This window comes from Caretta caretta, chromosome 8 (assembly GCF_965140235.1).
Source record: "Caretta caretta isolate rCarCar2 chromosome 8, rCarCar1.hap1, whole genome shotgun sequence".
NCBI lineage: Eukaryota > Metazoa > Chordata > Testudines > Cheloniidae > Caretta > Caretta caretta.
In genome coordinates, this window is record NC_134213.1 from 10,049,723 (window position 1) to 10,067,928 (window position 18,206).

An 18,206-nucleotide genomic window follows, 5' to 3' on the forward strand; every position below is an offset into this window, starting at 1 on the left:
TCCCGACTTAAGAGCACTGGGTAAAAAAATGTGATTGGTTGTGGGTGAAAACTAGGTGCATCTACAGCAATATGAGCACAAGTGGAATCCTCACCACGCCACTTACTTTCCACTTTGGGCTTACTTCTGCTGCTAGGGTTTGATCCTGTACCATGGAAGGTAAGGGGCACAGGTTCAAACCTCTAGTCAGGAGTAACTTGCCAACTACACAGTAGTGCTCTCGTTAATGCAGGATTGGGTTCCCTTATGCTCCCCATGTCGATCCTCACTTTGCACCTACAGACACACTGCTCTGCACATGCGCTATGCAGGCCCAAAGCCAAGATCTGACAGAGGACAACTGCTTGAAAATGCCATGCAGAATGCTACCATACAAGTTACCAATTCAAAGGTTACGGAAAGAATAAAACCTGACCGAGAGAAAGCTATGTCACATGTGAAGTCTAGACTAAGTAAACGACTTAAGAGGGCAAAATTTAATTAAATGCCTGAAGCCAGTCTGCACTGTCAGGGGTAAATCTAAATTAAATATCATTACAAAGTGATCAGATAGAATGAGACCGGTTTTATATAAATTAGACCTAGTCCACGTGGCAAGGGCAAATCAACAGGATGTCCATGGGTAGATATCAACCCTAGCCCATTTTTATGACATGATCCAAAAACGTGCCCAACATTTATAACCACACAAGAGACGGCGAAAACATGCTTAACAAAGTCCCCCTCCACAAGCATAATCCAAAGAAAGAGTGGATTGGGTCACTCAGGGTTTCCATGAAATGTGATGCTATTTCTGAGAGGTTATACATTATGACAATGCCCAGATTGTGACATTAGTTCCTTTTTATTGTTCAAATGATGATATAGATAAAAGAAGAGAATTTGATGCAGAATTGTGGTTTCAGTTCCAAAGTGAAGGGATACAGAATAGCTGCACCTCTACGTCTGCCAAAAGAACATGGCTTCTGATCGTGAACACTGGGGAAAACCTGGCGGAGCTGTAATAGTGTAAACTGAAATACTCCCTGTGACTGAGCCAGGTCTTGGCTAAACAGAGTAATTTTGATCATTGGTAAAAATCATTTCAAAGCACCCTGTGCATTGCAGAAAGCAAAGTGAATTAACTTGGGGCTGCTGCTTGAGCAGAGCCAATAACTAAATCAAGATAAAGTTGGCCCCTTAGCAAATCATTTAAACTAACATCACTAGCAGACAAATCAAATCAGCACCTTTTAGATGACAAAACATCCATGTTGTTATATCACAGATGCTACGGCCAGTGCTCCTCTAATTAAAACCACTTTGTGGAAGATTCCACGATTTCTGCCATCATGGAAAACAACCTTAGAACAACTCAGTGAAAACCAATAAAGTGGCTCTTTTCACTAGGCCAAGTGCCCTTTGAATCCTAACAAATATATTATTTAGGATCGTACAAATGACATGTACCAGCTCTGATGGAACGCATAGCATGTAAAGCACAGTTTAAGTGAAGAAAGGCCAATGAATGAAACCAAATAAGATGTGTACAATTATATACTGTGTCAGTCTTTCAAAAGAAAGACACATGAAAGAGGCCAATTATGGGAGACTGGAGGACTCAGAGGATGGGCAGTGGGCTATAAAGCTTTTAATCTCAAAGCTGCCAACTACAATCCAGTCCCAGCTGGTGGTGACTAAAATTTGTTACCATCCCATGCCTGGTCAATGGCCCAAGTGAGAGGCTAGAGTTTGGTCATCTCAGTCTGTTTATACTGAGCAGGTTTCCATATCACCAAAGTAAATGCCATGATGGGCTAAACCCTTGTTGGTATTTATAGTGGACAGCCCAGAAATTCAATGGCCTCCAGTTTAATACCCTTCAAAGTAACCCCTAGAAGATTTAGTCATCTTGGTCAACAGTAGCACGACACTCGCAATGCCACTGCCTGGGCTGTGTGTATTCTGTAGCTGAATTGGGGCGTCTCGTCTCCCTGATACAGAGAAAATCATTTTTATTCAGCAATAAACTTAACATATTCCCAAGTGAAAGAGGACTTCAAAATCTGAAACAGCTTTGCACGATTTGGATGCACAGATAGTCGTTGCACTGAATTTCATGGGCAAGTGAAAACTGAGGGACAAGAAATGGCTTGAAACAAAAGGGGAAAATATTTTGCAGTTAAATCCTCTGAAAAACCGTCACCAGTTTTGTTCGGCTCTGGAGGTGAGAAAGCATAAGAGAGAAGACAGACAGAACAGAGGGGAAGGCAACAACAAGGGAAGTTGGGGGGAGAAGGAAATAAGTTGAGAAATAGAAGGGACTGCATTATGTCATATTGCCCTCCCTCCTCACTTTCCCCCCGCACATAGAAGCATGGACTCACCTTTGGCATGCTCCCTCACGGCATAGCACGCTCTCCTTGTCTGGCACACCTTACTGACACACACTCTGGTCCTGCAGTAGCCTGCTTCTTCTCATGACTTTTCCCTCCAACCAGGTCTCTTTTAGTCCCACCCCTTCCAGGGTAACAGAAAATCCAACAAACAAATAGTCCCACACCCTCAAGTCAAGTCTTTGGCTTGAGGCCGGACTCATTAGTCCTTCCACGCCCTGGTCTCTGGGGACTTTGCACTACCTTTCATGGCCAGTAGAGGAACTCAGGCCTTCCCTCATCTTTGGGTTCCAGCCAAGGGCTCCTGCAGTAAACAGACAAGATCTGTCTAGTCTGGCCACCTGCTACCTCTATGGGCTTCTTCCTACCTCAGCTTGTTTACAGGCCTTTGCCACAGCACCTTCCTGGGCCCACTGTGTATCTGTATACTTCTCAGGCTCCACAACCTCTCGGACTTCCCATGCCTCTCAAAGTTCATCCTTCTTTCAGGACAGGGGATTGCAGGGCTACTACTCACAGTCCCCCAACAAATCCCAAATGAAAATATAAACAAACGGCTGCTGCCCTCCTCAGGCAGGAATTTTCTTGCCTCTTAAGGTTCCCCTGTGCTTCCTTCCTCCTCCACCTCCACTGGAGTCTTGCCTCTATTTTGAGGCCCAGAACAGTGGCTAATTCCTCCCTTGGGGCTTTGCCCAGTTTTCCTTCCACCTGGTTCCTATCAAGCCCTTGCTTGAGAGAAGAACTCCCAGATTCTTCTCTCCTGGCCTCCTCTGCCAACTACATTCCCTCGCTTTGAGGGCCTTCCTGACCCTGGCCCAGCTGTGTCCAATAATTGCAATTAAGCCACCCAATTAGGGTCTGCTGAGGGATAGTTGCCATGTCACCAGACTGAGCCTGACTCTCCTGAAAGAGCCAAACAGCCTGGGACACTTCTCTTTCACTCATAATCCTTTCTCCTTTGCTGTACCCCTTCCCTCTTTCCCCACTATTTTCTTCATGCTGTCTTACCTTCCTTTCCTTGATACACACATGAGCACTTTTCTCACTGAGTGAAGCAGACATTTCGAATGCCCTGTGAGTCAAAGTGAAAGGGCTTTGTTGGTGAAGAGAAAAGATCTTTGTGAGAAGGGACATGAAGTTTCAAATGTACTTCCTTGCATTACAGCACCTAAGAGAGTAAATGGGAATTTTCAGTAAATGATTTGTGCTAAAACTCAGTGTAACATTAGCCAAAGTTCCTGTAAAATCCTTGGTCTTGCCGCGTCTCTCCTATAATCCTGTCCCACAGATGAGTTTAGACAGTGATGATCACCAAACTGTCAGTAGATGCCAGTTTTCTCATTTTCTCTCTTTGGGAATAAAAATGCAATGCTCCCTGTTACTTTAAAGCCCCCATCACTTCAACTGATGCTGGTATGGGGAAAAAAATGACACTTCACTGAATCAGCAGGCATAGATTTTAGAATGAATGCATCTTCTCGGGTACATTTACTTAGAAATTTAATTATAAAGTTGGCAGATAAAATAGAGAAGCAGAATCCCAAAGCAAAGAAAATAAAACTATTTTCATAGTCTACCACCTAATTTTAAAATTTGATTCACTAGATGTGCTATTTTGAACATTTATTCTGCAATCACCAATTTATTCATTAGAGAGCCTTTTCTGAAGTGCTCCCCCGCTGGTTCTCCAAAACCACTCAGGGTGGGGTGTTTAGTTCTGGTCTAACTCTCCTGCAAGTTGCACCAGCAGAATAATACCCGTTGAAGTCAACAGTAGCAGAGGCAGGCCAATGCTGAGCTACGTTTTTTTAAAAAAACTCCCACCTTTAAGTCCATAATTGTACACTCTCTGTGGGAAGAGCTGAGGAGGTGGTCTCGGGCCAGGCTTGGTGTCAGAGACGCGGGCACTGCATTTTGACACATACGCTTCCTAACCCAGCCTCCCCCTAGCAGTATCATGCACAGAACACCAGAGCTGCACCAAGAGCTGCGCAAGGGGAGGCATCAGCTGGGACTTGAGTCCACAATAACACGTTTATGGTGTTAATTATGCAACCACTTTAGCACCGGGCCTGAATTTGTCCCAATAACTATAACATTATTTCTGCTCCTGTTCTGCCCCATTCCCATGATTCTGATTTTAACTGACAGGTTCAGTCCTGAGTATTTCTTGATCATGTGGGTGATGACTGAGCTACATAGGACCAAGGTGCACTGTTGAATTCAGCGCTAGGGACTTAACAGCACATTGGGAGGCTCACGGGGAGGTTAGACAGATTCTGTTTTACGTTTATTTCTAAGGCGGGCCTGGGGGCAGGGGTCACCGACATTTTAACAATCATAGATGCATACTCTTCCTCACAAATAATCCTGCTCCCACAAACCGGGAAACTACTGAATGGAGAAGAGCAACTGCTTCCTAAAATCATTCAATGAATGTAGCCTCTTTTCCCCCCTCTGTTAATCGAATATCTCCAAGATGGCTGCGATTTTCTAATTCACAAATTGTGTTTATTCTATGGTTTGCTGTTTGAAACATGAAATCCGGAAGAGGAACAGAGCTGCTGATTTGTGACTGGTTGCATTAATATTGTTTCTGTTACCCAGGAATAGCCTCTCTGTATAAAGATCACTGTGGGCCAGACACTCAGTGTGGAGCTAGTCACGGTCAGTGAACGCAATAGCAATCACATCTGTAGTTCAGACATAAAACTAATTCACTTTTGAGATCTCAGCTCTGCTCTCCAACGATAGTAAGGCATAGGACTGGTGAGTCTAACTATCCTTAAAGCGAACTGCTATTTGCCAAGCTGAAGAAAACCAGGATAAGAAATTGTTACTTGGTGGCATCGTAATTTTGCAAAGAGGAATTTGCATCTTCAGTTAAATCTATTGGGTGGCTTGGCTCATGGAGCTGCTAATTACTTTATTCAGTGCCCTTACCCTCTGCTGTCATTGTACTGTAGTTTTATTAAAGAGCACAGGGCATCCAGTTAAACCAATTAGCCTTGCCTCTGAGTTCCAGGGATAAGAATTTCTTGCTGTAAAGAGGAAAGCCTTACTCTTGTATTGGCATCCTTCACCAACCAGTTTATTTCTGAGATTATATGATTGGGAACAACGCCATTCAAAGGACATAAGAAGCCACACTTTAGGTTCCATCCTACCAGGCGCAATCAGATCTGACTTCATGTTTTGTAGAAAGAGGCTATATCAAGGTATCCAAAAACCAGGGGGGCAAATTCTACCCTCACAACACCCTAGCTAGTTCCTTTGCTACCAAATGCACTCGGAAGTCAACTCTGCAAGATGTTGCGCAAGTGCCCGCAAATCTCAGTGGGAGTGGAGGACGCTCTGCCACTCCAGTTGTTCAGCACCTTGCATGATCTATGCCTTACAGAATATGCACTGCAGAATTACCTTGACTAGAATACATAAAAAAGACTTGACTTCACTGGGAGTTGAAGGAATTCAGTGAATCACAGGTTCAGGCCCAGAGTTGGCCAATAGTGTGACCTTGGACATGACTTCCATTTTTACTGCTACTGTGCTAAAAAAATATGGCTTGGTTATATCTCGGTCTGCTTTCTCGTCTCCATTGTTAGCCATGACCATAAAATGTCCTATTTTGCTGTTGTAGCACCCACGTGCAATTGCATTTCTTAAGGAACTCCAGCTACACGGAGTTTGGAAGGTATGCTACAAAAATGTAATTATTACTATTTAACCTGTCAAAGCAGGATATTAGCGTGGCTGCTACTTCTAGTGCAATTTTTGATTTAGCTTCTCTTCCATACTAGACTTAGATTTAATATTAAATAAATCAGGGTTCATGAAAAAAATCTGCTGGTTTTTTTATAGCTTTAAATGGATTTTGAATACTGGTGTGAACTGACAAAAAGAGCTCTTGAGGCAATGACTGTGCTGACTACAGGCCTTCAGACATAGTGTTTGAAAAGGATTTAAAAGCATTTGAAAGTTGGATTTTCAAATATTTTTATATTTCCTCCCTTCCCTGCCCCTGAAAAGGGTATGAACATAATTTCAAATACCCTACAAAAGTCCTAGCAAAAATGTATGCAAATTTTAAAGGGATATTGTCAAATACGTTTCTTTAAATAGATCATGTCTGGTTACTCGTCTTTGCTTGCAAAACTCTTCTAGAAGCATTTAAAATATAATATCTTCCCTGACCCATTAATGTCCTTTACTATGCAGCAACTCTTAATTTCTTGTGTTTCTAACAGAGCCTGAAATTAATACAGCTGTGCTGATAATTAAAATAAAATGATCCTAACACTAGCATTTGTAATATATAGGTCTCAATATATAGGCATCCAGAGAGCTAGCTGTATTCAGCTAAAGATACATATATATGTACACACAACAGTAATTGGTTACAATTAGTTACAGTGAGCAATATTGGCTTAAAATCAATTCTTGCCACCACAATTCCATCTAAGACCTTTGATATTTCCACTTGAATTTTCCTCTTGAAATTACTACAGTGCTATTGTCCACCGTACTATAGCAGGGTCTTGCTTTTTAAAAGATCTGAGAATATAAGACTCCTCCTTCTGCTGTCTGTATCCATTTGGGATTGCGGAGCAGAGACATGCGAGCACCCTGCCTCCAAAAGGTATAGAGGCCTTTCATTAGACTCTGTGTCACAACACAAAGCCTTCCTAACAGGAGAGTTTATGATGAACAGGACTTTGACTAAAGCCAATAAACCTCTTGTGCCAAATGATGCGAGAAAGGAAAGGAAACCTACATTTCTGAGAAGAGCTTCTGTGAATGTATTAGAAATCCAGGGACAAATTGTGCCCTCGTCTGCCCCAAGGAGCCCCATTGAAGCCAGACATGCCGAGATACTATGTTGATGGATTCATTAAAAACATCTTGGGTAGATAGAGCAAATTAAATAGAAATGATTTAGTGGATCACTTGGTGGTTAAAGCAAGGGCAGAATTTTCTGTACCATTGCCAGCTGTCCTAAAAGTAGGAAAAAGTAATGGGGCTGTGAAGAGCGAAGGGTTAAATTAATGACCACCACACTGCTACACCTAGTGACACAAAAATGCCTTTTATAGGAAGTTGGACACACCTTTATCATCAGCAAATCTGCTCTGCCCCCCCTTGACTTCTGAAGAACGACTGCTGCAAGTCAGGCTTAGTTGTTTCTATCTATCTGTGAACAACGTTCTTTCTCCTTATGCATAGGAAAGCCTTTCATCTTTTCAGCAGTAACATTTGTATTCCACCCGCCCCCCCCCCCCCAGTCGGCAGTGTATGTAACTCCACCCCAGCCAATCAAAATAACCTCTGTTGGTTTCCAAGGCAACCATCACAGACACATTCATTTGAACCAATTTCAGGAGGCAGAAGGAAATAAAATATACACCTGGAGTCCAGCTTTACAAGATTTTGATAGTATAAAAATATCACATGAAAAATGTGTGTGTATATACATATATGTGTGCACACACCTGCACCTGCCTACATTTTATATATATATATATATATATATAGAGAGAGAGAGAGAGAGAGAGAGAGCGCACACACATTAGTATTACAAAGGATGTAAAATAACAAAAGCAAAAATATTAAACATAATAAATTATTGTAAATTAAAAACCCCCCAGAAGTGACTGAGTGCTTCACAGGTCATATTTCAGCACTTAGATACTACAATGGTTGTCATGCTATTAAAAAAAACAACAGATAATGAATGTCAGTGGAAAGAGAATGAGGAGTACTTGTGGCACCTTAGAGACTAACAAATTTATTTGAGCATAAGCTTTTGTGGGCTAAAACCCACTTCATCAGATGGATGCAGTGGAAAATACAGTCGGAAGATATATATATATATACACACACAGAGAACATGAAAAAATGCGTGTTGCCATACACATTATAACGAGAGTGATCAATTAAGATGAGCTATTATCAGCAGGAGAAAAAAACCTTTTGTAGTGATAATCAGGATGGCCCATTTCCAACAGTTGACAAGAGCGTGTGAGTAACAGTGGGGGGGGGGGGGGGATAAGCATAAGGAAATAGTTTTACTTTGTGTAATGACCCATCCACTCCCAGTCTTTATTCAAGTCGAATTTAATGGTGTCCAGTTTGCAAATTAATTCCAATTCAGCAGTCTCTTGTTGGAGACTGTTTTTGAAGTTTTTTTGTTGTAATATTGCGACTTTTAGGTCTATAATCGAGTGACCAGGGAGATTGAAGTGTTCTCCAACTGGTTTTTGAATATTATAATTCTTGACGTCTGATTTGTGTCCATTTATTCTTTTACATAGAGACTGTCCGGTTTGGCCAATGTACATGGCAGCGGGGCATTGCTGGCACATGATGGCATATATCACATTGGTAGATGTGCAGGTGAACGAGCCTCTGATGGTGTGGCTGATGTGATTTATGATGGTGTCCCCTGAATAGATATGTGGACAGAGTTGGCAACGGGCTTTGTTGGAAGGATAGGTTCCTGGGTTAGTGTTTTTGTCGTGTGGTGTGTGGTTGCTGGTGAGTATTTGCTTCAGCTTGGGGTGCTGTCTGTAAGCGAGGACTGGCCTGTCTCCTAATGTCAGTTGGTAACTGTTGAGCCCTTGCTGGTTCACTAGTGAAAGGGACACCACAGCTAGCAAAAAACCACCCCCCCCCCAACTTTAGTGGCGGTAGGATCCAGGTCTATACTTTTTGGCTGGCTGGATTTTAGCTGAAGAATGGGCCACACTGTGGAGCTGTGCTTAATTTGTAATGAAAGAGGTGCTGTGGTGCAAGCAATTTTTTTTAACTTTCATAACTGATGCAGCAAGCCCAGAGGTGCTGGGGCTATGTACTGCCGAGCCTAGAGGTGCCCGGGCTCAGCCCTGGCTAGCCTTGGCACAAATTAAGCACTGGGTCCACAGCAAAACCACACAGCTGGGTGTACAAGAGTGTTGGAACGTTGCAGCTCTGCCTGCCTGTTCAGGCCAATCTCCAAATACAATGAATTTGAGCTCCTCCTCTCACTTCTGAACCACAGAAGACAAACTTACTACTAGTAATTCACATGGACTTTGTCACTTACGGCACAGCCTAGTTATGCTACTGCAGGGTAATTTTACTCACCACATTAGTAGGGTTATTTGTCTATTGTTTTTTTTTTTAGATTAAATGCTTTGGGAATGGGACAAAGAGCCTTTCATTCTCTGGTGTGAATCCATTTTGCCTGAACTTCTCCTAGCACAGAAGTGTTCTCTCTAGGGCCAGGTGAAGGCTGGTTATTGAGGGAGTGACTTGTTTGTTGACAGCCCTACCCTTCCCTCCAGAGTCTGCCAACGCTGTGGGTGCAGAAGAGGCAAGTACAGGGGAAGGGTACAGCTACCATTGCCCTGCGATGACTCTTTGCGACAGCTCAGGTATGGTGCTGGTACGCAGAGAACTACATCCAACCCTTGTTGGTGACTCTTCACAATGTGAAGCCTTTTGGCTGTGTGCATGTCAAAAATGAAGGGAAAACTGTTTGAACAAAATTAACAAAGAATCAGTATATTCAAAACAGTTGAGCTATGGTGTTTATGCCCTTTTCTCCCAGGATAGTGGAAGGATACATGGCACAAAACCTTTTGAAACAGTCTTTTGAATTTAAGAAATTGCCCTGTGAACTAAAGAAGCCGTCGTCTAGAGCAGTAAGTCACTGCAAGGCATGCATTAGTAGACAATTGTTGCTCTTCTCAGGTGGCTGAAGGTACTAAGCCTTTGCCGCATTCCTCACACTTGCTGTAGTTTATTGGTCTGTTGGCTCCCAATGACAAGCCGAACAACAGGTTACTCGCTAGCAGGATCTGTCCTTCATTCATGCATGCCTGCTTTCTAACGTGACCTGGCAACTTCACTGCTATGTATTGCCAAAGAGTGACCCACCATGTGCCATACATACTGTTCAGCTCACCGTGACATCAGGAGGGCTCGGCTTTAATTAGGCAGCGAGTCTGGAGATGGCTTATGCAGTGTGCTGCCGACCGCTGTGCTGCATGTACTGTATACCCCCGGTGAAGGTCATCACTATGGCCAAAACATTAAATTTATGACATGCCTGTACTTTGAATAACGGTTACAAAACATTTTGTACAATATGAAGTGAGTATTGATTTTCTTGAAAGCACCTGGGAATTGCAGTATGGCTATATTATCTTTCACTGAGATGGGGGGGGGCAGGGTTGTTTTTATTAAATGGCCACAGTGAACCATCACTTCTGCAGTCATCATTGGTTAAGAATTACCTCTCTGGATTTAAACTGCAGTACTATTTTCATGTACCACATTGCATTACCCAGCAGCTCTCTTTCTGCAACATTTCACCCAGCTTTTCGGCTTTAACAATCTAAAATAATCTGAATGGCAATAATTCAATAATGAAAGAGAATAACTCAGAGCACAGCTCTTGCTACTGCGATTTGTGAGATTATTCCTCACACCATCATTTTACCACATCAAAGGCCAGTTTTTTAGAACTGTGAATGCAAAAATACATGTGCCTAATTTGTCCATGCAGTTGCTACAATTGTGCACTAACACAGGAATTGCATACGCCAGTGACCAGTCAGACGCCTACCCGTGGACTTTTAATTACTATGATTTTACATACACTTGCATTGATCGTGAGAGCAAATGATGTGCACATATAGACCTAAAAAAATCTGGCCCCAAATGGCACCATCAAATGTGCAGAAGTTCGTAATAAAGCAATAGCTATACAGGCAAAAAAAAAAAAAAAAGGGCAAAAGTTTCACCATGATCCTGCATGTGTAATAGCTACTCTGCCTCTGGACGCTATTCATCACACAATTAAATGAACAGATACCCTTTACAATACTTTGTACAGTAGGTAAAGCAAACTTGAAATTTGCGCACTGTTAAATACAGCTTCACTCAATTTCCAAGTGCTTGTTAAAGTGACAAACACCTTTGCTGCACTGTAATTATGTATTCGCTCCATCTGCTTGTCTTTTGAAATAAATTCAGGTACACGGGCATTTAACTAGACTTCAGTTTTTCTCATTAACTGGCGTATGCAGGAGGGGTTTTTGTGACGCCAAGGATTACAGAAAAATAATACTGCAAACTACTAAAGTGTTTGCATTGCTCATGTGCCTGTACTGCAATGCCTCAGGCCCTTTGCTGACTGTTTAGAACATTCATAATAATGACAGTGATTTTTCATTCATTTACAGAAAGAGAGAGGGAGAACATGGAGAGTAGAAACGGAAGTGACCTTTTGTGGAAAGCAGAGATGTGCCAATATTGAAACACAATTATCTGAAGTGCCCATGGGTACTAGCTTCCCGTTGGTAACCTGTGGTGCTAATTAACTGCAAGAATTCAGGGCAGACATTTGTGACTTGAATTAACTGGCACTCAGGAAAGACAGCACCTGCGGGGTTATAAGGAGAAAGGAATAATAAAAAACACAATTTGGAAAAACTCTAGGAAAAACTTGTGATGAGAACAGGTATTTTTGGTTCTGATTTCTCCCATTCTCACCTCGGAGACTGTGTCAAGGTTTGAATGCCTCATCTGTTCCGTTAGTTGTTTTAGTTATACTTTAACTTTAGTTAACTTTAGTTACCTTTAACCTTTTAAATGATCAGAAATTTGATTGGTTCACTCTTCCATCTCTTCAACTGTTTGTAGCCGCACAGACCTGCGGGGAAGGAGTAGGGTGGTCAGTTAATCAAAATACAATGTACTGAAAAGGTCAAAATGGAACAGCATACTCAATATATTTTACCAGAATGTGAGGCATTAACATTCAGTGTCTTCACAGACATAAATGTAAATGTAATGTAACATACCAACAGAAAATAGCAAAAAGACAACAGATTCTCTTGACAAAGATTTTAATTTAAATGAGTATAACTGGTCTTATTTTGGAAAATACACTGAGTTCCAGTAGGTAGCTCTTGGGGGTACTCTCTTTTACAACAAACAAATGGCTTGCGTGTGCATAAGCCAATGTGCATGAAACCAGCAACTTTCTCTGCTCCAATTAAGGAAAATGGCAAAACTCTGATTGATTTCAGTGGGAGCAAGATTGGATGCACAGCTTCTGTCTCAATAAAAGGCACTGTGGCAATTCTGTTCATATGCTTCAGTTACCAGATTTCAATGGGAGTTAAGTGCCTAAATACCTTTCAGGATCTGAGCCCCACCTACAATATCTGAGATAATTTCATATATGTCCTGTTCAAGGGTTAAACTGCTCTTGCCCTCTTGGACCCAGAAATTCAAAAAGCCCAGCACCCACAATTGGGGTCAGATTTTAAAAGCGCTCAGTTCCTATTTAGGCACAAAAGTAAGTGGCCAGGCTTTCAAAAGAACTCAGTATACTGCATATTGAATTCTTTTGAAAGTCTAGTCATAAGGGTCACATCAGGAACTTGAGCACCTTTGAAAATCTGGTCCATGCTGAGATGCCTAAATGAGAGCTGAGCTATTTTGAAAATCTGGCCCCCGTCGAGAGTGTTGAGCCATGCAAACCCCGAGGTGACAATTCTGCCCTCAATTCGGCCAGTACAGTTTCAGGGAAGTTGGTCCTCTCTGACCCAATATCCCCTCTCTCTGTCAGACCAGCAACTCAATAGTTAATTCTCCCCTCTTTATTACCATCTCCCAGAATTCTTCTTTCTCTGTAACCGCCTTCCAGAATTGAAGATCCTTTTGAAGAACAGTAACAGTCAGCCAGAACAGATTTATTCCATCCAGATTAGATCCAGCAACAGTACCTCAAAGAACTGAAAGTTCTGACATGAGTAACGGCCCCCTGCTGAGTGGTAGCAAATTTTGAGGTTTTGTAGGTCAGGATCCCAGTGAAGGAGAAATCTGTGGCATGGAGTGTGAGTCTGTTCTAAGTATAACTTGTTTTATTTACACAGATACACCTGGAGCAGAAAAGCCAAACAGCAAGCTGGACAACCCCTTATTTCAGGAATCTCAGCCCAGCACTGATGCCCAGTTCCCAGGGAGCAACTCTGCCTCAAGAATTGATTCCAATCAGAGACCAAGGTAAAAAGAGCAAACTCTCCTGCTGTTCGCAGAGCTCTATTCTATTCTGTTCTATTGAGGTTCTTACACTGCACTCATCACTGAAGTGTGTGAACACCTTCTGGGAGAGCATTAAGTGATTAACATCTGTCATGCGTGGTTTGTTCTTTCATCCTCTCCCCTAAGGGAAAATTGTGTGCCCAATGGCGTGTTTTGTTTTGATAGGGGTTTTTTTTCTGAGTTTTGTTCTTTAATGTACATGTTGCTCTGTGTTTATATGAGAGAAGGCAGCCCAAGAAGTGCATCTGGAGCAGAACGTGGGAAGGTTTGCAATGGCCCTTAGTTCCTGGGGGAGTTCATGCCACAGTCTCAGACTGGCCCCTGAGAAAGTTCTGTCTCCCACACAGGTCGAATTCCATTGCACCAGAGTAACAGAATTGTCGACCACGGTCTTCATCCTAGAGCTCTACGTGGACATTTAGATACCCTGGGTCCAGGCAATTTAGTGTCTTGAAAAACAGGGACTGAAACCTTGAACTTGATTCGATATTCTATGGGAAGCCTCTACAGAGAGTGGAGGTTTGATGTGATTGTGGTATCATGTGTTGCTCAGCAGGCATGCTGTAGAATTCTGTACTAGTTGAAGTAAGCACTGAAGGTGTCATGCCCAGGTATGTTGCGTTGCTTTGGTCCAGCTGAGAGGTGATGGAGGTGTGTGGGATGGAGGCGAGGTCACTGACCTCCAAGATCCTCCAAGGGCCAGCCCTTATACACACAACCTTGAGTAATAAAAGCTAACAACAACAAATAACATGTTTTCTCAAGCCTGAACATTTGCTTACACACTAAGACCTTGGGAGCCTATCCTGTACCAGCATCACCTGGTGAAACTGGCTTTGATTATTTAGCATATATACATTGCTTTCCATGTTTCAAGTGCTGTCCAGTCCAAATATTATCTAACTAAACCTGGGCGATAGGCTCTTTAAGTGTTATTTGTAGTTGGGAAGACTTGAGGCAAAGTAGTTAAAGGTCACGTATTTAGGCACCTACATAAGTGGCTTAAGTTTTAGAGTTGTTGAGCACCCACAGCTGCCGTCACAGCACAGCACCTCTGAAAATAGGGGATACCGCCCCACAAATAACAAATATAAAATACTAATAAAATCAGCCACCGATTTAGGTGCTTGCATGTGACTAACTTAAGGCACTCACAGATCTGAATGTTTTTTCCTACGTAACTTGACAAAGGCCAGACATCTAGTCATTATCAGGGCTGGGAAGAGGATTCAGGGCTTCTTGACTCCTAATCTAGTGCTTCTTCTATGACATGAAACTTGCCTTGGACAAAGTGTCCTCACATATTTTGCTGTCAGTTCCTACAGGAAAAGACCCTTCCGTATGGGTGATAGCTGGGGTAACAATACTCAGAAATACAGACTGATCATTTACTTTGTCCTGTTGCCAGCTGTTTCCTGCAGATGTCTTCTTTTTCCTCCATCTCTTTTTTTTCCTGGTTGTCTATCGATTAATAGTTCAACTACCACATAGGTAAATCTGAGACTCAAGTAGTTACCTCGTCTCTGCTTCATAAAGTCCTCTGACCCAATATATTTTAATGACTTTCCTCCCCTCTTAGTGATTATCAAATGAACCTGTATGACGTCCATCATCTCTCCTAGTGACACTTATGACTGGTTACATCCGGTTCAGACAATTCTGGGCAAATAGGCCTGAAAAGGTAATTAACATTCAGAAAGGTCAGTTATCTTTGCAGGTCTGCATGCTACAGGCATGACACATGCCGACGTTCAGCTGTAAGTAAAAGAGTTTAACAATCCTTAAATTATAAACCCCAAACTGAAAACCATAAGCACAGATAAATCCATTTCTAACAATCAGTGGTAGGTGAGATTTACTTTGCACAGGGTATGAATACTTAGGTTGTAATCTCAAGAGTTATGATGTTTCTACCACCAGCAAACTGTTCGGATTAATTTTTGTTCCAGCTAAATGTATCCACAGATATATACAAAGCTCAGATTGCCTATTGCTGCCTCCTATCTATCGGCTCCTCACTGGGATATCTGAACTCATATGTCCCCAAAAAACCACCACTGTACATCTAATTGCATCTTTCGCATGCTGGGTGTATGAATCAACCCTGTTGTTCACCTTGGCCTGTGTTCTCCTCTCCATTTCAGATTAATTGAGCTCCCTCCTGTACTGTACACTTATCAGCTTTCGCTCTGCTTGTTCCAATTGTGATTTATGGGGAATCTGTGCCCAAAGAAATGTCTTCAAAGGTCGAATGGGCAGAATCTTTCCAGTTTGTCAGGATAAAACTCGAGGCAATAGTTAATTCAGCTGCTTTAGGATGGTCACTTTGGCAGATTTCCTTTTGTGTAACAAATAGCTGAGCTATACCACTGTGAACCTGATTCAGGAAAGCAATTAGACACTTGCTTAAGCGCTCTCCTGAACTGGAGCCTTCACAAGCAGAGTTGTATGGTAGTTTGTGATACAGTAGTTTCACCTTAATATACTTAAGGGATTGTGAGCCGTGAAGAACAGACATTTTAAGAACAGGTTGGACAAACATCTGTGAGGGATGGCCTGGGTATATTTGATCCAGCCTCAGCCTGGGAGAATTGACTAGATGACCTCTTGAGATCCCTTCCAGCCCTATACTTCTGTGATTCTATGCAGCTGATGATCAGATAATACAATGCATAGGGCTGGAGCACCCACCAGCAGCCAGCTTCCATTCCCCCCCCGCACAGTGTCTCCTGCCCGCCAGTGGCCCTGCCAATCAACTCCTCCCCCTCCCTCCCAGTGCCTCCCACCCGCTGTGATCAGCTGTTCTCTGGCATGCAGGAGGCGGGGGGGGGGCGGGTTTGGTGGATGAGCGGAGGACTCAGGGGAGGGGGTGGAGCTGGGTGGGAAAAGGTGGGAGAGGGATAGGGGCTTGGGGGAAGGGGTGGAGTGCGGTGAGGGCCTGGGGTGGAGCAGGTGTTGAGCAGCCTCAGAGCAATAACGAAGCCAGTGCCTGTGGTACAATGGTTCTGTTAATACAGCTGTTAAACTTTTGCCTCTCCAGAAAGTGGGTTTGTCTTTCTGATTCCATTTTTAAATGAGGTTAAGACAGAAATAGATTTAATCTAAATCTGATTTGATTTTTAGGTGAAGCAGGTCCATGACTGGCTGTGTGTAGACAAAGTAACTTTTGTGAGAGAATGATTGCTTCAGACTATTGCAAATAATAGTGCCTCCTCTAATTGCAAATCCTCCTACAAACTGAACTAGAATTGGGATTTTGAGCCGGAGAAAGCTCTATCTGGAGAACAAATCTTTCCTCGATTTTCATTGCAAGAGCAGTTCATTAAAACTGCTTCCAGGTGTTTTATTATTTTGGATGGATTTATTTATTAGTGTGTTAATTTCTATATGGAAGCAGCTCTGAAAATGTCTGGGCCACATACTCTGCATGCAGTTGTTTCATGGAGCAATGACCATCCTGAAGGTTTCCAGGCTAGAGAAGGTTAAATACTGGGAAGCCTTTTTTGCAAACTCCCCCCAGAGCAGCATTGGTTGATTCATCTTTGACCCCACTGGGCAACGTGTTAACTGCAGTAGCTATCAGCCCTCTTATTTTGTTGCTGTAACTTTATTATTCCTTTCTCCTAAATAACATCCCCCTTATTAATGACTAATCAACGTGCTCCAAATCCATCAAAAAAGTTTTAGGTCAGTGGCGAAACTACAGCAAATAGGAAGCTTGTGGCACATGCCAAACATGATTGCATATTTCCCCCCACCGCCTACTGCAATAGTCTGCTTACTTGTTACTTTTTTGACACCAACAGATGGTTCCAATTGGCTGGCATCTGCAGAGTTTGGGAACAGATTGATGAAATTGATAATGGCCAGGTTCTGCACAACAGATGGCTTCTAGGCAGATTTCTGTGTAAACTTACAATGTTACATTTAAAGCAAAGGTTCCAATGAACCCACACATTAGAGCTATGATTACAACATTATTTAGACCCTGAAAAATGATCTAAGTTTAACATAAGCGTTATGTAGTGTCTAAGACAAAGGTTAAGGAAGATTGATTAGATCATTAGCATTGCTGTATTAGCTTTCCACCACATCTGCACAGTGTTCTTACAATAAACATTCCCTGCCTAAAATTGAGATGATGGTGTTTTAATATTTATTGTGCAGATAGGAAAGAGCTGCAATTCACATTATAAAATATAGTTACTTCAGATTTATAAGCCATATTTAGTAGACATTTATCCATAGTAAAATCATAAAGTACTGAGAAATAGCCCTTCTCCATGCTAGGAACAGAACCATGCAGGCTACAGACATGATTTTTAAGCTAGAAGAGATTTTGGAGTCCTTTTGTTTCCATCGTGGACAGAGATTTTGACAATACAACAATGCTTTCAGAAACAATGCATAGGTGGTCTGTCTGCCTCCTAGCAGGGTTCTGCCATAACATGCCTGTAACATGGCCTGATGCGGCATGTGGTATATTTAGTTATGTCTTTGCTTCTTGTGTTCTGTAGTGTTGAAGCCCCAAGGCATTGGCTACAGACAAAGTAGCACTGATTTAACTGAAGTGGATTTAAAAAATCATTATAAACTGATGCAAAACCTCTTTGTAGACATTTACATCATCAGTTTATATTGATGTAGCCTAAATCAATTCCTTACTGAATTAAATTAAATTAAATTGATATAAACCAAACTACAAGTGTCTACATGCTGGTTTAACTAAACTTA